Source organism: Triticum aestivum, chromosome 4B (genome assembly GCF_018294505.1).
Source record: "Triticum aestivum cultivar Chinese Spring chromosome 4B, IWGSC CS RefSeq v2.1, whole genome shotgun sequence".
In the NCBI taxonomy this organism is placed as follows: Eukaryota; Viridiplantae; Streptophyta; class Magnoliopsida; order Poales; family Poaceae; genus Triticum; species Triticum aestivum.
In genome coordinates this window covers 187,280,338-187,304,075 of record NC_057804.1, presented here as the reverse complement: position 1 = coordinate 187,304,075, position 23,738 = coordinate 187,280,338, and positions in this window count along the sequence as shown.

Genomic DNA, 23,738 nt, shown 5'->3' with positions numbered 1-23,738 from the left:
GACTCAGTATCAAGTATGCATAAATTGTGCAACCCGAGAAGTCACCCTGACAAATCAGGAAGGCAGAACCATAAAGTTTTATGCCCGCAAATGCATACCCAAAAGGGAGATGGTCTTCACTACAGTAGCTAAAGAATTGGATTTGATTCCTATGGTAAGTGAATTTCCTGATGTATTCCCCGAAGAATTACCCGGAATGCCACCAGACTGGGAGCTTGAGTTTGCAATTGATCTTGTACCCGGGACTGCACCATTGTACAAAAAGTATTACCGAATGCCTTCCTCCGAACTCGTGGAATTAAATAAGCAGTTGGATGACATGCTGCAAAAAGGATATATCCACCCAAGTTCTTCACCATGGGGATCACCTGCAATATTTGTGGACAAGAAATATGGTGGTCTCAGAATGTGTGTGGACTGCCGACAGTTGAACGATGTCACCATCAATAACAAATACCCACTACCAAGGACTGATGATTTATTCGATCAGCTCAGTGATGTAAAGGTATTTCAGCTCAGTGGTGTAAAGGTATTTTCCAAGATTGATTTAAGGACCGGATATCATCAACTGAAGATTAAGAAGGAAGATATTCCTAAGACCGCGTTCACTACTCGTTACGGTCTTTACGAATATACAATAATGTCCTTCAGTCTCACAAATGCCCCCGCATTTTTCATGCATATGCTGAACAAGGTGTTCATGGAATTCTTGGATAAGTTTGTGGTGGTCTTCATCAACGATATTCTCATATACTCTAAAAGTGACGAGGAACATAAGAAACACCTCCGAGCAGTTTTACAGAGACTTCATGACCATCAGCTGTATGCAAAATTCAGCAAGTGTGAGTTTTGGCTCAAACAAGTCGGATTTCTGGGGCATGTCCTTTCAGCAGAAGGTACTGCAGTAGATCCTAGCAAAGTAAGAGATGTGCTTGATTGGGCAGCACCCACGACACTCTCCGAAGTCAGCAGTTTTCTTGGATTAGCCGGATACTATCGCTGTTTCATCGAAGGATTCTCCAAAATTGCCAAGCCAATGACAGAACTCCTCAAGAAAGACAAGAAGTTTGAATGGAATGAGGATTGCGAGGAGAGCTTTAACAAGCTAAAAACCCGATTGACATCAGCACTAGTCCTGACTCTCCCAGACATTTACCGCAGCTTCGATGTGTATTGTGATGCATCTAGAAAAGGCATTGGGTGCGTACTTATGCAAGATGGCAAGGTGGTAGCTTATGTATCTCGACAACTACGACCTTATGAAGGAAATTATCCTACACATGATTTGGAACTGGCTGTGGTTGTGCACTCTCTAAAGATTTGGAGACATTATCTCATTGGGAAGAGATGTCAAATATTCACCAACCACAAGAGTCTCAAATATATCTTTACTCAGCCTGACTCAAACCTTCGACAACGAAGATGGCTCAAGCTGGTCAAGGGCTATGATCTGGGAATAAATTATCATCCGGGAAAGGCTAACATGGTTGCTGATGCCCTCAGTCGCAAGCCCACCAATTTAAACGCCATACTAGAGTCTTTGCCTCCAGAACTCCAGCAAGAGATCGCTCATCTAAACTTGGAAATGGTAAATGCTGGTCTTGCGAATATCCTGGAAGTAACTCCTACTCTAGAAGAGGAGATCCGCACGGCATAGACAGACGACAAGGGTCTGCAAGGATATCTCCAAGGCCAGACTCAGGATTTTTCAAAGGACACGCTGGGTACACTCAGGTTCCGAGGAAGGATATGCGTACGTGAGCAAGCAGATTTGTGGAAGAAAATTTTGGCAGAAGCACACGAATCCTCATATTCGATACACCCAAGAGGCACCAAAATGTACGAAGATATTCGATAGATATTTTGGTGGGATGGAATGAAAAGAGACATCGCATATTTTGTCGCTTGTTATGACATCTGCAACAAAGTAAAGGCAGATCACCAGAAACCCGCCGGAATTCTCCAACCTCTACCCTTCACGCAATGGAAATGGGACGATGTCTGCATGGACTTTATCACCGGTCTACCCAAGACTCAATGGGGCAATGATGCTATATGGGTCATAGTGGACACGTTGACAAATGTGGCTCACTTTATCCCCATCCGCACCACCCTCCGCATTGATCAACTCGCATAATTGTACGTATCTCGAATTGTTAGTCTGCATAGAGTGCCAAAAACAATCACTTCGGGCCGAGGTTCATTATTTACCTCCGCATTTTGGTCCCGACTCCATCTAGCTTTGGGAACTGCTCTTAAATATAGCACCACCTATCACCCACAGATAGACGGTCAGACCGAGCGAGTAAATCAAATCCTTAAAGATATGCTGCGAGCATGTGCCTTAGCCCATGGACCCAAATGGGAAGATTGTCTGCCATATGCAGAATTCTCGTACAACAACAATTTTAAAACAAGCCTGAAAATCTCACCCTTTGAAGCATTATACGGCTGTAAGTGCTGCACTCCATTAAATTGGTCTCAAACCGGATACAGCTGTATTTTCGGTATTCATCTGATATTAGAGGCAGAAAATCAAGTCAAGAAAATTCGAGATAGACTTCAACTAGCTAAGTCGCAACAGAAGAGTTATTATGATGCCAAGCATAGACAAGTCAGTTTTGAACCCGGTGAACAAGTATATGTCCGAGTCACCCCCATGAAGGGAGTCAAGAGATTTCAGACCCGGGGCAAATTGGCACCAAGATATATTAGTCCATTGCCGGTTATGACACGAGTTGGCACCGTTGCTTATCAGTTGGAATTGTCACCAGAATTATCGGATGTCCACAACCTTTTTCAACGTGTCCCAGCTGTATCCGGCTAAGAAGGTGCATTTCACCACCCGAGAAAAGGACTAATATGTCAGAAATTGAGATTGCCAAGGATTTAACCTATGAGGAGAGACCGTTTAGAATCTTGGATGAGGCAGAAAGGGTTACATGTAGCAAAGTTATCAAATTTTACAAGGTCCAGTGGGAGCATCACACAGAGGGAGAAGCAACCTGGGAAAGAGAGGAATTTTTAAGGAAAACCTACCCAGAACTGTTTTCCCAAGCAACTGAATCTCAAGGATGAGATTCATCTTAAGTGGGGGAGTTTTGTGACAGCCTGGTTTTTGCCTTCTCTCTTTTTCCGGACTTTTAGTTGCCTTTGCTTTGGATTTGGTGTTTTGGATCAATTCAAATGGACTTGAACACTTGGGCATACCCTTGATTTTCACCCAAGTGAAACATCCACCTCTAACTCACATTTTCTTCTCTGAAAAACCCTAGCAAAAGCCCTATGGATATTTTTCACAAAAGAAAAATATTCATTTTCATCCCTGAAAATCACTTGATTACCTTTTCATCCAAAGCAACCCCTAGATTTCTTGCTCTAAAAATCCTGCATAAATTCACAAATATTTTTTGAACCCTAGGGCACCTTCCTGAGCAAAAATATTGCATAACTTTTTGTAATATTTTTGCTAGAGAAAATCATTTCTGTTCTGGACAAAATGACCACTTTGTACAACAAGTATATTTTTGGTTGATCTTTTGGGGCTGATCTTTTATGAGCTTGATTACCTTCCTAAGAGATCACTACACCCCAAAGCACAACCCTTAACTCTTACTAGAGTTTTCTCAGTTAAGCTCATAAGTTTCTGTCCAGAAACTTGCCAAGAAGATAGCCACTCCCACAGTGCACCTGTGACTTATCCAAGCATGCATAACAACTAAAACTACTAAGGACTAGCTGCCAGACATGTTGTTTGGGCTTAGATCAGTCTGATGCCATAATTCACGCGGTGACCACGTTCGTCCAAGGTGGCTGGCTTGCATCCGACGTGCTCTGCTTTGCGCCAACGCCTCTGTTTCGCGCGTGCTTGCTGCCCTCACTTCAAAACCGTGCCAAACCACGCCACCATCTTCATTCGAGCCCCCTTAACTGCACCTTGGCGCTCGCCGATGCCGGAGCTCGCCACAGCGAGCACGGGCACGACACGGCCAACACAATAGTGCGCCCGTGCCTCTGTGCTCATCGTGTACCATGCTCCTGTGCTTGTCGAAGCTCGCCTACAGCTTCCGCTTGACCTCCGGAGCCTTCCCCCTCTCTCACTGATGCCATTCGTCGCCGAGCGAGGCTCCTGAGAACTCCGGGGAGCTCTCGATCCATGCCTCGACCTGGGCAATAAATAAAGCCCCCCCCCCCCCGAGCTCGTTCTTCTCCACACACACACACACACATCACACCCACACACAACCGTAGAGCGCCACAGCCCGACCGGGCAGACCTCTGGTCGTTGTCCCCGTCCCGAGCTCGCCGGCAATCCCCCTCCTCTGTCCCCACCCACTCCAGAGCTGCTCGAGCTCAGCTGACCCCTCCTGCGTGTTCGTGGCGATCCACTGGTGCGTGCTAGTGCTGTTGGAGCTGCTAGACCGGCCCTGCATCGCCAGAACGATCACCTCTGATGAGCTCCGCCCGCTGCCACCGCTGGAGAGCTCCGTTCCAACCCTGTCCGTCCACCCCTAGCTACACTACGGGTACGGACAGGTGCGTCTCCACCTCCTTTTAAATCCTATCCCTTCAGATCGTGCCGCCGGGCACCCCACGCCGGAGAAAGCGTCGCCGCCGCGCCGCCCGTCTCTGTTTCTCTCTCCCCCCTTCCGTCCTGACAGCTTGGGCCCACTGTCAGCCACTCAGGCGGCGCCCGAAGTGGTATGAGTGGTGGCGCCCTGGCGTTTTACGCCTTCGACGTCCCCCCCTGGGTTTTTCTTTTTAATTCAAATATAGTTCAAATTTGACCAGAACTTTGACCAGCTATAACTTTTATTCTACAAGTCCAAAAGAGTTGATTCTTTTTTGCATTCTGTTCTTACTGGAAAATCCTAGCAGCACACCCAAGATGGGATTTTTCTTTGCTGCCTAGGATTTTTGGTAATTTTTAGAAGTGTTCTTGATATTTTCTTTTTGTCATTTGAATTATTTTCAGAAGGTGAAGCTTGTCTTGAAGGCATCCAGGAGGAGTGTGAAGCTCCTCTGAACTAAGACAAGCCACAACAACATGATCATGGTGTCTTTGCAATTTCCATGATTTTCTACCTAAATTTATATGATATTCATTGTATATAGTATAAAAATAAATGATGCTTGAGCTATTTAGTTTGTTATGGTCAAATTGCTTGGTTAACAGAAAAGAAATGCTTGAACCAGTGAGTATGGCTTAAGTAGTTGATCTAAGTAAAATTTATCATGGTATTATGGGCATGAGTATTTATTATGATATATGAAAAATGAGTATTATTTGATAAAAACCCACTAAAGTAATGAGTAGAAATAATCAGTAAGCAAGGATAAAAAAATGTTGCAAGTTGAGTTTGTGCAAGTAGAACTTTGAATACGGTTGATCTGGTATTGTTAAGATGATATATGATGCATGGTACATGGTTGCATGAGCATGGCATATTGTGACTCGAGAATTTTTATTTTCAAGTTAAACCTGATGATAATTGAACTTGAACTTAAAAGTTGGTCGGGTCATGGTGCCACTGAATTGGGTTGCCAAGTGCAACCAAATTTGCCTTAGTGGGGAGGCCTTAGTCGTTCCGTTGTCATACCTCTTGTTGGTACCTCCAAAGAGGGAAGGTTATGGGTGTGCAGTACCCTGGCCCGCTAAGCAGACATAACCTTGTGGACCTGTTGTTGTTATGGTACCGGGTCCCCATTTGGGACTGTTTGTTTTGCCACGACGGTGGTAGTTGCCTGTGGGAGGCGGGGTCACCCAGGACTAGTCCCAGAGGGGAGTTGGTCGGAGTGGCCGAAAGAGTGTTATGGCAATGGGAGGGTTCTATCGGAATACCGTTGATCCACCTGAATGGGAGTGCGAGGCCAAGGGTTTCGTAGTGTGGGTAAAGTGTGTTACCTATGCACAGTGTGTTAATCTATCGATAGCCTCGCCGACGGATAAGGGCCCAGTTCATAAGTAAGTCACACCATGGATCAACTTTCACAAATAATATTGCACACTAAGTATTTACCCTGCACTGTTAAGTTGTGATGATGTCAGTGAGACTGACGATGGTGGTACTGTTCGTGATCTGAAAATGATCACTGTTTGGGTTATGAGGTAACCTATGGAACCAAGAGTGGCTCGTTAGTGGTCCATCGTGATCACTGTTCGGTTGCGAGGCAACTTGTTGGTAAGGGAGTCCGAGTGACTCGATGCACAAGTTTGGTCACTGCATGAGTAGCATGTTGATATTTGCATTGAACTTGTTTAATTGTCATGATGTTGTTTGCCATTATGGTTTTGCTTGTTGCGAGCTTGCAAGTACATTCAATGTACTGACCTGGCGTGTTATGCCAGCTTTCAGGAATGTCTAACTGGATCGGTGTGCTGCCGTGTCTAGACCATGTCCACATCGGTGTCCCTGTGCTATGGAGTCATGCTACGTTGTTATTCCGCTGTCCAGTAGACATCATACTCGAGACCCCTTTATGTTAACTAAATAATGTACATATTGTTCAGCCTCACTGAGTGTGCCACTTGGCATTGCTACTTGTTGTAATGTAACATCTATGCTTCCGCTAGTTTCAATAAAGCGATGATTTCTGTACCAAGATGTTGTGTGTTGCCAGAAGACATGATCTCTGGGTTGGCAATACAAGGTAAATCGGTCGCTCTGAGCCGGGGTGCCACAGTTAGAGAGGGGGCCCACACCACCTCGATGGTAGGCGTGATGGACTCAACTAGTTCAGTGCAGCTATGTGATTGATGCAGTGCACATGGACTTGATTCTACCGGATAGGCCCTCTGCAAGTTATCTACATTGGAAATGAAATGATAGCTAATACAGTAGCTCTACTTTAACAGTATTATTACTTCATTTTATCAGTGACAGTAGCGGTGCCAAAAGATTGCCTGAAATTATAGTGGCATTAAATGAAGATGCAAAAACAATATCATTATTGCTTTCTCATAGCAGAGCCAAAACAGTAGCACAAGATCACTAGCTGGATGTAGAGTCAAAATCAACCAAAAAGGAACATACCCGGTCATGGGAACCATAACTGAGAGATGGGCCCTAAGCCTCCATGACTCGATTCTCTCGAATATGCCTAATGCAAGTGGTGAACCTATAGCTCTACTCGGATGATTCAATTCATGCAACCTTTTTGTGCACTTCACCTGAAATGAAGCAAAGTTTTCATCATGCAGCTAGCAAGAAGTACTTGCTCTCATGAGCTGGAAGGTTCTTATTTAGTAGTTGCACTAAAATTGAGCAACATTAAGGTTGGTTGTCCTACTCATGCAAGGTGCAAATATAATTTGCTTATTCTTTTGCGTAGTTCCACTAAAATAAAGTGCCATTGTGGTGACTGTGATGGCTCATCTTGCAAAGGCTAATAAAATCTTGCACGAGATTACCTGCAGAGTGTGACAGAGATGTTGGAAACTCTAAATCACCATTTGTGCAATTCGACCAAAATTGAGAGACGTTCCCCACGTGACATTTTAGTTGAACTACACAAGACACTCGTTCAAAAAGTGTTTTGTGAAGTTCACCAAAAGGTCACAATAGTAACGAGGTGAAATGGATATCCCTATTCGCAAAGATAGAAAGAAAACAATTACTGGTCAATAACAAGATAAGAAACATACATGAAACAAAAAGAAGCGTCTTCATTATGTTCATGGCAATCACGCAAGGATAGTGAAAATTTCAAAATGGCAGCATTGCTTCATGTTACCGGAAGCATTACGATCAACAATGACATTCATCAAATGTGGGATTACTTTAATGGTGGCATTGCTTGTTTACCAGATATAGTAGATCAACAACAGCTAAAGAGTTGGTTTAAGGGCATGGGACAGTGGGGACACCAGGACACTCAGCAGAGTAGAGAAGAAACTTACTTATCATACTGGGAAAATAGCAGGAGTACCATTTGTAACACAGTTTAATGGCATCATATTACTAGAGGCATTAGATTAACAATAACATTGGTTAGACATGTCCTTACGGTAACAGTGTGATTGCTTCATTTTACATGCACCCTTACATTAACAATAGCAAAAAGTTGGTATAAGGACATGGGAAAGTGGACGCATCAACACAATGTACCTACAAGGAGGCATAAACTGGTGATGCCGAGTTTGTTCATACTCTGTGAGGGCAGCAAATCTAATCCCCGAGACCTTTTACTATGTGAGGGAAACAAATCTAATCCTGGACATACTCTATTGACTTGTCCACCAGCGGCCACTTTCTATCCTTTTTTCAACCAATAATAGATCTGTTCCTTATCCAGTTTGTACTGCATTTTCCCTTTATTTCCCTTTTCAACCAAGAGACTGGTTGGGTATCCAGTCTCTACTACTTTCCCCCTATTATTTCCTCTTTGAATCAAGTCCTAGATTCATGCTACAACTTTCCCCCCTTTCTTCCTTGTTTGAACCAAGTCCTAGATTCGACTGCATGAAGTAGCTCTACCTCTAATAATACTAAAAATTTAGGTGGCTTTGGAAGAGCTGATGGAAGTAAAAAAATGATCCACATGCAGCCACGTGGGGAGTGGTGGCAGTAGAGCAAGGCCGCTTTCAAAGGAACTTATACCCGAGGGTCGTCGGGATGTGGCTAGGAGGGCCGCGGGAGGTCAGACCTACACACAATACGGCAGGGAGGAAGAAGGGGTCCGAGGACCTCCTGAGCCGGCGTTGTGTTGGAGAGAACGTCACGGGCAGAGGATCGGGACCCGCCGACAGCTGTGGGTTTGCTCCCTCGACACCGATGACTGCGTGAATGATGTACCTAGTCCCCTACACACCTTGGCTGAAGGAATTCGACCGGTCTGTGACCAGCAGTGAGCAGAGAGAGAATGTCGCTACCACTTTCTTGTTTAGATCTGAAGAGGATGAGAGAATGAAGAGAGCAATGATGTCTACTACACAACCTTCTTCTTGTAGACGTTGTTGGGCCTCCAAGTGCAGAGGTTTGTAGGACAGTAGCAAATTTCCCTCAAGTGGATGACCTAAGGTTGATCAACCCGTGGGAGGCGTAGGATGAAGATGGTCTCTCTCAAGCAACTCTGCAACTAAATAACAAAGAGTCTCTTGTGTCCCCAACACACCCAATACAGTGGTAATTGTATAGGTGCACTAGTTCAGTGAAGAGATGGTGATACAAGTGCAATATGGATAGTAGATATAGGTTTTTGTAATCTGAAACTATAAAAACAGCAAGGTAGCAAGTAACAAAGTGAGCGAAAACTGTATTGCTATGCTTAGAAACAAGACCTAGGGTTCATACTTTCACTAGTGCAAGTTCTCTCAACAATAATAACATAATTGGATCATATAACAATCCCTCAATGTGCAACAAAGAGTCACTCCAAAGTCACAAATAGCAGAGAACAAACGAAAAGATTATTGTAGGGTATGAAACCTCCTCAAAGTTATTCTTTCTGATCAATCCATTGGGCTATTCCTATAAGTGTCACAAACAGCCCTAGAGTTCCTAGTAAAATAACACCTTAAGACACACAACAACAAAAACCCTAATGTCACCTAGATACTCCAATGTCACCACAAGTATCCGCGAGTATGATTATATGATATGCATCACACAATCTTAGATTCATCTTTTCAAACCAACACAAAGAACTTCATAGAGTGCCCCAAAGTTTCTACCGGAGATTCAAGACGAAAACGTGTGCGAACCACTATGCATAAGTTCACAAGGTCACTGAATTCGCAAGTTGATCACCAAAACATACATCAAGTAGATCACGTGAATTTCCCATTGTCACCATAGCTAAGCACATGCAAGACATACATCAAATGTTCTCAAATCCTTAAAAACTCAATCCTATAAGATAACTTCAAAAGGAAAACTCAATTCATCACAAGGAGGTAGAGGGGGAGAAACATCATAAGATCCAACTATAGTCGCAAAGCTTGCGGTACATCAAGATCGTGCCATATCAAGAACACGAGAGAGAGAGAGATAGAGAGAGAGAGAGAGAGAGATCGAACACATAGCTACTGGTACATACCCTCAGCCCCGAGGGTGAACTACTCCCTCCTTGTCAAGGAGAGCACCGGGAAGATGAAGATGGCCACTGATAATGGATCCCCCCTCCAGCAGGGTGCCGGAACAGGGTCCTGATTGGTTTTTGGTGGCTATAGAGGCTAACTGCGGCGGAACTCCCGATCTAGGTTTCTTTCTAGAAGTTTGGGGATTTATAGGAGGAGTTGGCGTCGGTCTCACGTTAGGGGGACCCACAGGGAGTCCACAAGGCAGGGGGCGCACCCTCCACCCTTGTGGGGGCCCTCGTGACTCCCCTCTAGTAACTTTTCGTTCCAGTATTTTATATATTTTCCGGAAAAAAAATCTCCGTTGATTTTCAGCGCATTCCGAGAACTTTTATTTCTGCACAAAAACAACACCACTGTAGTTCTGCTGAAAACAACGTCAGTCCGGGTTAGTTCTAATCAAATCATAACAAAATCATGTAAAAATATTAGAAACATGGCATGAATACATCAAAAATTATAGATACGTTGGATACGTATCAAGCATCCCCAAGCTTAATTCCTGCTCGTCCTCGAGTAGGTAAATGATAAAAACAGAATTTTTGATGTGGAATGCTATCTAACATATTTGTCAATGTAATCTTCTTTATTGTGGCAAGAATATTCAGGTCCATAAGATTCAAGACAAAAGTTTAATATTGACATAAAAATAGTAACACTTCAAGTATACTAACATAGCAATTATGTCTTCTCAAAATAACATGGCCAAAGAAAGCTCATCCCTACAAAATCATATAGTTTGGCTATGCTCCATTTTCGTCACACAAAATACTCAAATCATGCACAACCCCGATGACAAGCCAAGCAATTGTTTCATACTTTGATGTTCTCAAACCTTTTCAACTTTCACGGAATACATGAGCGTGAGCCATGGACATAGCACTATAGGTGGAATAGAATATGGTGGTTGTGGAGAAGACGAAAAGAGGGAGATAGTCTCACATAAACTAGGCGTATCAACGGTCTATGGAGATGCCTATCAATAGATATAAATGTGAGCGAGTAGGGATTGCCATGCAACGGATGCACTAGAGCTATAAGTGTATGAAAGCTCAAAAATAAACTAACTGGTGTGCATCCAACTTGCTTCCTCATGAAGACCTAGGGCATTTGAGGAAGCCCATCGTTGGAACATACAAGTCAAGTTCTATAATGAAGGATTCCCACTAGTATATGAAAGTGAGAAAACAAGAGACTCTCTATCATGAGGACCATGGTGCTTTTTCGAAGCACAAGTGTGGAAAAAGGATAGTAACATTGTCCCTTCTCTATTTTTCTCTCCTTTTTTTGATTGATTGGCTTCTTTGGCCACTTTTTTTATTGGCTTCTTTGGCCTCTTTTTTTTATTTCCTCACACAGGTCAATGCTCTAATAATGATGATCATCACACTTCCATTTATTTACAACTCAAGAATTACAACTCGATACTTAGAACAAAAATATGACTCTATATGAATGCCTCCGGCGGTGTACCGGGATGTGGAATGATTCAAGAGTGACATGTATGAAAGAATTATGAATGGTGGCTTTGCCACAAATACAATGTCAACTACATGATCATACAAAGCAATATGACAATGACGAAACGTGTCATAATAAACGGAACGGTGAAAAGTTGCATGGCAATATATCTCGGAATGGCTATGGAGATGCCATAATAGGTACGTATGGTGGCTGTTTTGAGGAAGGTATAAGGTGGGTGTATGGTACCGGCGAAAGTTGCATGGCACAAGAGAGGCTAGCAATGGTGGAAGGGTGAGAGTGCGTATAATCCATGGACCCAACATTAGTCAGAAAGAACTCACATCACTACAAAAAAAATACACTTCCGTGATGTTACGTATTTGTCACAGTAGGTCGCGTATTCTGTCATGCATGTACATCCATGATGATTTTATGACAGAATCAAGATAGTCATACGTATGCTATCGTAGAAGTGTTCCATGACATTACCAAAATTATCATCACGGAAGTGTCCACTTCCATGATGATAAATCGCGCGTCATAGAAGTGCTTTCGTCAAGGGTGACCGACACGTGGCATCCACCGTAATGGAACGCCGTTAAGCTATCGGGTCGGATTTTGGATCCGATAACCCATTAACAGCCACGACCAATGACGATTTTCCACATGTAAAATTCTCATTGGCTGACGGATCCATGTGTCAGCTCCGCATTGGCACAGGTGTCACTCGTCCAACGGTCGAGATGGGCCTATGATATGTTGACATGTGGACCGGCCCAAAAGTGGCCCACAAAGTTTAAATGGGCCGGCCCAACCGAAGGCCCATAAGATTTAGCGGACCATAATGGGCAGGCCTAGCTAAAGGCCCACAAAATTTAGCGGACCATAATGGGCCGGCCCAGCTAAAGGCTCACACGATTTTGCAGACAATAATGGGCCGGCCCAGCTAAAGGCCCACAAGATTTTGCGGACCACAATGGGCCGGCCTAGCTAAAGGCCCAACATTCTCTATCAAATTGGCCCGTCAACGGCCTGGTCTAAACTTGTCATCAATGCGGCTCATGGTCACTTCTGGCCCGTTAATAGTCCACTAAGTAATTGGACTGAATTACGGCCCGGTGTATTTCCGGCCTGTTAAAGGTCCGGCTTCATTTGAGCCCATTTACATGCCATCAAAACTTTTGGCCCATAAACGACCGTGAAGGATTTGGGTCATATTCAGCCATGTTTGTCATTCGGCCTGCTAGAGGCCCACTATAGATTTGGGCCACTTTCGGCCTGTTGTCATTTTTGGCCTGTTAATGCCGGACGTAAACCATGGGCCATATGTGGTCCAACGTCATATCGGGCCCATTAACGGCCCATATAAAAATGACGATAATCTAGCCCGACCGAAGTTCCGGCCTATTAAAGGCCCGTGTATTAGGTCGGCGCATTTACGGCCCATCCGAATTTCGGCCTGTCAAATATCCACATCATAAATGGGCCACCATTTCGGCCTGCTAAGTCCAGTGGGTTATTTGGCACAATCAGGGCCCAATCTCACTTTTGGTATATTAAAGGCCCATGTTTTTTATGGGCTCGAGATATTTACACCTGTAAACGGCCTATTTTTACTGAGGGCCCAAATTATGTTTAGGCTTGTTAAAGGCCCACTATGGGCACAGGCCTACCAGAAAAATATGAAAGCTTATGCTGATTTAATCCCAGATATTTTTAGTGGGCTACATGCCAATTTCGGCCCGTAATAGTTTTTAGCCCAATTGGAATGGGCCCGACGAATGTTGGCATGTTGGGCTCCTACGAAGCTTTCGGTCGAATACATTACTAAGATAAATCTACACTATACAAAAATAGCGTCGTAATTACTGCAGCCTGTGGCAGCATCATAAATGTTGTATCACAACAAAATAAATTCCAACCATACAACAAAAGTCATGTTGGCATAAAGTTTATAGTCCTTCCAGATAAAAGCACCATCAGATGTATACAAGCACAGATCATTTGACCTGAGTGCTAATGTTTCAGGCTATAGAATCTGATGGAGCAGCACGATCTCCACCTTTTTTCCGCCATTGCTCTTGAACAACAAAGAGAATGTCTGATAGTATGGTTTCAAAACCATTCATATCTTGATGACATTTCTGAACCACTATTCTTGTTTCCGAAACAACGTCCATTAGGGATTGGACTTGTGTCTGGAGCACAGATATATCACTCTGTCTAGCAGGAAGATTTTGTTCAGTAGGCGATTTGGACGAGGTTACCTTGACAACCAACCCAGAATTACGCAGGAAGGTGCTTTTTGCACTGTTAGTGGAGAGATACTGACGCACTGTAGCAAGAGATGAACATTGTGCCTGTAGTAGCCTCGTCACCTTCAGGTGGTTGTGGCCGTTCAATCATTTGTTCCATAGTTTCCTGAAAGTTTGAACTTGTAGATTAGTGTACCAGATAAGTTAATAATGAGACAAAAACAAACAAAGTAGGTTCAACGTTTATACATAACTTATTTTGGTGAACTACTATAATACATTAGCATGCATTGTAGTGCCAACTACATAATAAAATCACTTTCGGAACATATATCCATGTAGCATGCCTACTGTATTGTCTATTTCCTCACATTCATTGACATCTAAGGATAAATAGACATGGTTTAAAGTAGGATGAATATAGTATGACATCATTCATATCATGGGCAAACAGATATAAAACAAACATGCTATTTTATCATTGTGTGCGCACGTGAACATAACAACTAGATTACAGATCAAGACCAAAAGAATATCCTTCATCTCTTTTAAACCATATAAGGTCAAATGATACGTTAAGACAACTGCGTATAAAAGTGAACAGAGTAAATGACATTGGCTGCAAACCAAGTAGTTAAATGAACACGTCACAGTACGAATTAGTTCAAGGCAGGAGGAGTAAGGACTTACAATAGCGGCTTGAACTGGTGTGCTCATGACCTTCATCTTGCTGGTGTGGTAATCCTTGAAGATTTGCACTGCATTCGGTTCAGGTTCTTTTTGGTCCGCATGGGCTTTCCTCTGTATTTGGAACAAGTCAATATAGATACGATAATATGGCACAGAAAAAGAAGGAACTAGCAACTATTTACAAGAGCCTCACAATGTGCAATATAGCTACGAGATCCTGTTGTCTATTGGAATTTCACTTTAGAACGGTTGGTTTTGTTCTTCAAACAGTTAGCCTAGAAGAAGATACACTTCAAGGCACATACATAAATACAAGTTCAATATGTGGTCTGATCAAATACATATAGCCTACCTGATACTTTGGATCAGACCAGTGTTTAACAAGGGCTGTCCAGTCTTCATCTGTAATATATTCCACTTGAGATGTTTGGGCGATCTCATTGTTAGCCTTGCCATCAAAGTGAGATTTTCTAAGGTGGTACCGATACTGTCGCAGAGCAGACTGAAAAACATGAGTGCATGCTTGTTTAGTTGCATCATCTTTCGAATCCAACTTGAACCTCATATGTTGAAAAAAGAATGTGAGTCTTATTAGGAGGAAGTTAGAAAGTATGGGACAGAGCAAGACAATATTACTAATTGCGACGAATAACATTACTTACGGATAAATGGTCATGGAACGTGTTAAACTAGGTATTGTCTTTCTCATTCCTGTACCGCATCCACGTTGGGAGGATACGTGCATGACACCAAACGGCAACGGCTGTCGGATTACGGGTTCCGGCGGACCCTTGAGGTTCGAACACTGGGGTGCGCACGAAGATCTTTCCCCCACCAGCTTACGTCTCGATGCTCGCAAGGAATCTAAGCTAGAAAGAAGAACACACAAGGGACACGAGGTTTATACTGGTTCAGGCCACCATTGTGGTGTAATACCCTACTCCAGTGTGTGGTGTGGTGGATTGCCTCAGGTGCTAATGATGAACAATACAAAGGGGAACAACCTCGCGAGGGGCTGTTCTTGAGCTGGTGCGATGAACTACTTGGGTGAGTTCAGTCGCTTCTCTCTCTCTTTCTGTCAGATCTGACCGATCCGTTTTTTCGCCCCTCCTACTCTGTGGTGGCTAGTCCTACTTATAGAGGGAGGCCCTGGGCCTCTTCCCAAATAATGAGCGGGAAGGGCGCCAACAATTGGCCATTTTGAAGGGGAACATCTAGTACACTTATCCAGACTAAAGTTGGTCTTCGGCGGCCAAAGGTTCTGACGATGACGCCGTCCTGGGCTCCACGATGACCTCCATCCTGCTGTTCTGCTGGTCTTGGTCGTGTTGCACCGAAATAGTAACCTTTGCCTGATGCCTTGGCCTGTGCTTGCCCCCTTTGCATCGAAGGGGAAACAAGGACACTGCGTAGGCCGGCGCCCGCTTGGCGCCCGCCTGGTCTCGATCGTCATGGCTTGCGTCATGGGTTCCTCGCGAGGTACCCTGCCTTGATCTCTCCGCCTCCTCGCGAGCCAGCCTGATGAGGCCGCTGTTGAGGAAGCTTCATGTCGTCCGCTCCGCGAGGCTTGGCCCCTCGCGAGGGTCTTGAGCTTGAGCTGATGAAGCTGGGCCGCACTGGGGCCCCACTTGAGCCACGCCGCAGGCCACAGGCAGGCAAGTCTGGGGACCCCCTGTTTGGGAACGTAGCAGAAATTCAAAATTTTCCTACGTTTCACCAAGATCTATCTATGGAGAAACCAGCAATGAGGGGAAGGAGAGTGCATCTACATACCCTTGTAGATCGCTAAGCGGAAGCGTTCAAGTGAACGGGGTTGAAGGAGTCGTACTCGTCGTGATCCAAATCACCGGAGATCCTAGTGCCGAACGGACGGCACCTCCGCGTTCAACACACGTACAGCCCAGTTACGTCTCCCATGCCTTGATCCAGCAAGGAGAGAGGGAGAGGTTGAGGAAGACTCCATCCAGCAGCAGCACAATGGCGTGGTGGTGATGGAGGAGAGTGGCAATCCTGCAGGGCTTCGCCAAGCACCATGGGAGAGGAGGAGTACTTGGGAGAGGGGGAGGGCTGCGCCAGAACATGTGGTGCGGCTGCCCTCCCACCCCCCACATATATACAGGGGCAAGGGAGAGGGGGCCGGCCCCCTCAGATCCAATCTGAGGAGGGGGAGGCGGCCAAGGGGGGGAGGAGTGCCTCCCAAGTCAAGTGGAGGCCCTCCTCCTTAGGGTTTTCCCCTTCCCATGCGCATGGGCCTTGGGGGGGCTGGTGCCCCTGGCCCATTAAGGCTAGGGCGCCCCCTTACAGCCCATGCTACTGTATTGGACGTGGTGGAACCATTTCCAGACCTCCGGACCCCTCCGCAATCCTCCGGAACCTTCTGGAAGCTTCCCGGTACAATACCGAAAAAACCCGAACTTTTTCCAGAACCCGAACAACAACTTTCCATATATAAATCTTTACCTCCGGACCATTCCGGAACTCCTCGTGACATCCGGGATCTCATCTGGAACTCCGAACAACATTCGGTAATCACATACAAACTTCCTTTATAACCCTAGCATCATCGAACCTTAAGTGTGTAGACCCTACGGGTTCGGGAACCATGCAGACAGGACCAAGACGTTCTCCGGTCAATAACCAACAGCGGGATCTGGATACCCCTTGTAACTCCCTGATTTCGATGCGCCAGGTGTCTGCCAGTTATTCGCCTTCGTTGCCATGTCATTTGCTTGCGTGTTGCATTTTATGATGTCATCATGTGCATTGCATTGCATACGTGTTCGTCTCATGCATCCGAGCATTTTCCCCGTTGTCCGTTTTGCAATCCGGCGCTCCTATGCCCTCCGGCGTTCCCCTTTTCTCTCGTATTGTGAGTGGGTGTTAAACTTTCTCGGAATGGCCCGAGGCTTGCCAAGTGGCATTGGTATAGCACCGGTAGACCGCCTGTCAAGGTTCGTGCCATTTGGAGTTCATTTGGTACTCCAATGGTTAACTGGGTAACCGTAAAGCCCCTTCTCTTTGCAGCCCAACACCCCTTCCAAATTGGCCCAAAACCCATCTAACTCCCCTCCATGCTCTTGGTCGTTCGATCACGATCGCGTGGCCGAAAACCGTGCTCCATTTGGACTCTCCTAGCTCCCTCTACCTATAAAATTAGACCTCCCCCGAAATTTTCGGGTCATTCTACCCTAACCCTAGCAAAATCGTCCTCCGCCGCGCCGGACGAAACTGCGCCGCCGCCCGCAGCCAATGGAAGCCTGCCATGTGTCCCGCTCCGTGCCCCGCCGCCGCAGGCCCGGCGAGCCCATCACGGGCCCGCCCGGCCGTCGCCCTTGCCGCCGCCGCGCCTGCTCTGGCGCCGCATGGCTGTCGCCAGCCTGCCCGCCGGCACATGGGCTCGCGGGCCCGTCCCGAAGCCGACCGGCCCGACCTGTCCTCCACCGACTTGCCAGGCCGGTGGGTGAGCAACCTCAAATCTCAGCGCCCGTCGCAGGTTTAGTTATTTTCGCTCATATGTTTTTTTCACGGAACTGCGAAGTCCAGATTTTTGTTAATAAATATTGCCATGTTCGTCATGCGAGTATCTCTGCATCTGCAGCTCCGTTTCGGCGTGTAATATGTCAAATTGTTCGCCTCGACGAGTACATCATTTCATTCCATTGCATATATTCATTTGAGGTCATCTTGATGCCTGAATCATCGTTGTAAGAGTCGCTTCATAATGTTTTCTGCTGTCTGTTAACAGAACGAGCTCTTTTGTCATTTTTGCCATGATTGATGTGTGCATTCCTATGAGGTTGATGTCTTCATGTGTTTTGAACTATGCCATGTCTTCTTTACAGAGGTGCTTATCATGTATTTTTGTGATCAACATGGTGACTAGCACAAGCATGCAAACTAGGCTTCGTGATATTGCTGTTTTTAGTCCCTGTTCTGCTGTTATTTTGATGCCATGTAAACTTGACGTTACAGAGAGATCCATGCATATTTTGAGATACTTCAGTAAGGATGTTTTGAACAGGTGGTTTTTGTCTATCCATTCATGCCCTTGGTTGCAATTATGGAGTAGTCTAGCATGTCATTTTCGTGCTCTACTTTTGCTTCAAAATGTTTCCTGGCAGATTGTTTACATGTTATTCAATTTGGCCAAGCTTGTTGTAGTTGATCCTTACATGCTATGGACTTGTTCTTGACTTGGTTTGTTTCACAAAGATGTCTTCTTGATGATGCTATGCTTATCTTGTCATGCGATGGCTTGTGGTGAGTGAATCGAGCTTGTTAAGTAGGGTACATGATGTTGCTGTTTTGCTAGGCTGAATCTGTTATTTCGCGATGTTATATAAACATGTTGCTACTAATCATTCTATGCATAATTTGGAGATGTTCTATAAACATGTTTTGATCTACATGTCATCCTCTATCCATCCATGCCCCTGGTTGCATTTATAGGTTGTTGTAGCTTGTTGTAACCTTGCTCTAAAGTTGCTTCATAATGTTGTTGTCAGCCTGTTAACATTAAGTTCAGTTGTTTCCATGTGTTTTGCTAGTGTTCCATGCACCCTATGACCTTGCTATTGCCATGCTTAGCTTCACAAATATGTCTTCTTACTGTTGGGTGCCTTGCCATGCCATGTTTTGCTCTGTAGTGAGTTGCACAAGCTCATTTACATGCCTTCATAATTCTGTTCCTGCCATGTTTGAATCTGTATTATAACTTGCTATGTTTACATGGGTGCCATCATATTTTCTGTTCCTTTTTGGCTTATGGTCAGTAAAGGACTTTTGATCTATGCATTTAGTAGATTCATGCCATGCCTTTGTTTGCCATGATAAGTTCATGTAACATGTTGTTTGATAGCTCTAAACATTGCATCGTGATGTCATTTTATGCAAAGTCTGAATTGTTATAACTTGCAATCTTACCATGTGTGTTTGAGCATGTTCTAGTGATTTCTGGAGATAGCTCAGCGTTCATGTTTTGTTGTGCTTTACCTGTGCATCATTCCCATGCCTTTTTTATCATGTTGAGTTGCTGTAGCATGTTGTTTTGATGCTTGCAATATGCCTAGTTGCTGTTTTGGACAGATTGTTGCTATAACTTGTTTCATGTGTGTGTGTTGAACCGTTGCTCCGTTTTGAGTGTGCTCTATAAGAAACTTGCTTGATTTTGTATGTAGTTTCATATTATCATGTTGCATCCTTGTTTTGGTGTGTTTGCTTGATGTTTGAGTGCATTTTGCATCAATGCCATGTTTAACTTGTTTTGCTCATATCTTCTAGGCCGTAGCTCCGAACTAAATGAACTTTATATGTAACTTGACTAGAATCTCATGTAGATCATCTTGTTGCATCTTAACTTGCTGTTTAACAACTTGAACATAAGGTTTATTCAGATCTGGACCAATTTCGAAATATGCATATGAGGACTTACCGGAATTGTTATATGTTGTTCCCGGCCTCATTTAAACTTGCCTTGATGTGTTGTTCTTGTTTGCATCATCTCTTGCCCTGAGTAGCTTCATGTAGCTTTGTCATGCATCATGCTTGTTGTGCATCATGTCGTGTTCTTGTGTGGTGTGTTTACCTTGTTGTGTGCTTCTCGTTAGTTCCTGTTTCGTTGCGATCGTGAGGACTCGTCCGTCTACGCTTGGTTCGGCTTCATCCGTTCGTCTTCTTCATGGACTCGTTCTTCTTCCTAGCGGGATTTCAGGCAAGATGACTGCTACCCTGGATCTCACTACTATCATTGCTATGCTAGTTGTTTCGTTCTATCGCTATGCTGCGCTACCTATCACCTGTTTATCAAGCCATCCCAAATTGCCATGAACCTCTGACCTTTGACACCTTTCCTATGCAAACCATTGATTGGCTATGTTACCGCTTTTGCTCAGCCCCTCTTATAGCGTTGTTAGTTGCAGGCGAAGTTGAAGATTTCTCCATGGTGGACATGATTTTGGCTGGGATATCACAATATCTCTTATATTATTAATGCATCTATATACTTGGTAAAGGGTGGAAGACTCGGCCTTTTGCCTAGTGTTTTGTTCCACTCTTGCCGCCCTAGTTTCCGTCATACCAGTGTTATGTTCCCGGATTTTGCGTTCCTTACGCGGCCGGGTGATTTATGGGACCCCCTTGACAGTTCGCTTTGAATAAAACTCCTCCAGCAAGGCCCAACCTTGGTTTTACCATTTGCCTCACCACCACCTATACCTTTCCCTTGGGTCGGCTAACCCGAGGGTCATCTTTATTTTAGCCCCCCCGGGCCAGTGCTTGTCTAAGTGTTGGTCCGAACTGAGCGATGTCCGGCGCCCCCTGGGCAACCAGGGTCTATGCCAACCCGACGTCTAGCTCATCCGGTGTGCCCTGAGAACGAGATATGTGCAGCTCCTATCAGGATTTGTCGGCACGGCGGGAGGCTTTGCTGGTCTTGTTTTACCATTGTCGAAATGTCTTGTAAACCGGGATTTCGAGTCTGATCGGGTCTTCCTGGGAGAAGGTCTATTCCTTCGTTGATCGCGAGAGCTTGTCATGGGCTAAGTTGGGACACCCCTGCAGGGTATAATCTTTCGAAAGCCGGGCCTGCGGTTATTGGCAGATGGGAATTTGTTAATGTCCGGTTGTAGATAACTTGACACCAGATCCGAATTAAAACGCATCAACCGCGTGTGTAGCCGTGATGGTCTCTTCTCGGCGGAGTCCGTGAAGTGAACACGGTTTCTGGGTTATGTTTGACGTAAGTAGGAGTTCAGGATCACTTCTTGATCATTGCTAGCTTCACGACCGTTCCTTTTGTTCTCTTCTCGCTCTTAATTGCGTATGTTAGCCACCATATATGCTTAGTCGCTGCTGCAGCCTCACCACTTTACCCCTTCCTTTCCCTTTAAGCTTTGCTAGTCTTGATACCCATGGTAATGGGATTGCTGAGTCCTCGTGGCTCACAGATTACTATAACAACAGTTGCAGGTACAGGTTCTGTGATGATCTTGATGCGAGAGCGATGTTTGCTTGTTTAGGAGTTCTTCTTCTGCTTCTTTTTCGATCAGGGGATAGGTTCCAGGTCGGCAGCTTGGGCTAGCAGGGTGGATGTCGTTTGAGTTTTTGTTTGTGTTTCATCCGTAGTTGGATGCTGCTGTTATGTACGATGATGATGTATTCGTGTGGCATTGTATGCCTTATGTATGTATCCCCTTCTATTATGTAATGTTGATGTAATGATATCCACCTTGCAAAAGCGTTTCAATATGCGGGTCTATCCTTGGTGGGACCTTCGAGTTCCTTTTGGATAGGGTCACATATTGGGCGTGACAAGTTGCTATCAGAGCCTCGACCGACCCTAGGAGCCCCTTGATTGATCGTGTAGTTTGGCCGATGTGGAGTCTAGAAAAAAAACTGTTTTCGGAGTCTAGTTATATCGGAGAGTAGGAATTCTTTTTACTCCTCAGCCCCTTCGTTGCCCTGGTCAGGAATCTTGACGTAGATGTTTTGAATTACTCCTCTTCTCCTTCAAATTTTTCTCTAGGATCACGCAGTGGGTTCTCTGATCGTTGCTCCTCAGCTCTTTTCATCCGGTGCATTTCTCGTCAAGTCGACTCGAGCCTCTTCATATTTGAGTTCAATACTAAGTTGTTTTCTTTTCCCACCCGCCCTCCCTGTTTTTCTTCTTGGAACCGGAATCCGTAATCGAGTATCCATCCTACTCGTGCGAAGCCTTTGCTTTCTTTCCTCAATGATTTCAACCGGTGTTTTCTCTTCAGTTATTCGTCGATTTCCCCTTCCAAGATGATTTTGTTTTCTCGCCCTCCCACCCTTTTCTTCCCGGAGTCTGACTCTCTCTCTCGACCATCTGTTTCATTTGTGTGGAACCTCTTCAGTCTTTCGTAAATTATTTTAACTGGTGAATTCTCGTCTTGTTCGACATTCTTTTCCGGTGGACTTAATTCAAGTTTTTCGGTAGTGATTATATTCTTTCCCTTGGATCATGTGTTTTCCCTGCTCGTTCGCCTCTCGCCAGTTTATCCTTCCGGAGTGTTCAAGACATCTCAGGAGATTCGTCTGTGTTCCAATTAATTCGAGGTTGTCACCTTATTCAAATATTTCAATTGTTCCGGTGCATCATCTATCTCTTCAACAGTCCTTTTCAACGGTGTTATCTCTTCAGTGTGCCCTAACCCACAGGTCTTTTCCCAGGATCTTACCTGACTCTTCTAATTCCCCCGGAGTTATTCTCAATTCTTTTTAAGTGTGACGTAAGAATGGATTTCATCAGTCACATGCCTTTCCAAGATCGATTTCAATTATTTTCATCTTTGGCTCAACCTCTTTGCTTTTCATTCTCCCGGAGTACCTCAGTAATTTTTGTGGTGTTTCCAGTCGATATTTGAAGATCGACGAAGAGTTTTCCCTCTCAATCTTGTCCGTTCTCCCGGAGATTCGTGGTTCTAGCTTCATGTTATCCTCTCAAATTATTCCATTCGTCAGATATTCTTTTCTTACCCATCCGGAGTATGTCAGAAGCTATTTTCCCGTTTCTTTTCACCAGAGGCCATCATTCCAGTTTTCATTCTCCAATTATCCCGGTGCTTCGTTCAAGTGTTCTTTAATCAGTTCATCATCTCTTTATTCTTTTGCATCTAAATCCCCTCTAGCTTATTTGTTCTTCTAATTCTTCCCGGTGATTCATTCTTTTTCACCAGTCATTTCCGAATTCTAACGGTGGTTCCTTCAGATTCTTTTTTTCTTTGATTATCATTTTAATCCATTCGATCTTTCCAGTCCTACCGGTGGTTCATGAATACCTTCTCAAGTTTTGTGCTATCCCTTCTCTATCCTTTTTCAAGAAGAATAAGTAGTATGCCAAATCCATTGTTGGTCATCAATTTAATTTGATGAAGTATAAGCATACAATAAATCTTATTCTTATTTCATTCAAGTGAGTAATCCTTTTCTTTGGAGTTTGTTCGTGAGGAATAAATTCTAGTTCAAAGTGCTTTCATCTTTTCTTTTCCGGAGTTCAAATTTCCTCAGCCATTTTGTCGGAACCTCCATCTAAATCATCGCAAGGCTCATCTTATTCTTTTCATTATTCAATTCTATCTCATCATCCTTTTGTTACCGGAGTTCTTCATGGTGGTTATTCATGAATTAATCTTTTCTTCAAAAGTTCAGCAAGATTTTGTTGGTGGAGTTCAAGTATTTTTTCTTCTCGCGTCTTGAAGTGCAATTAATTCTCCGAATTCTTGTGAAGTGGA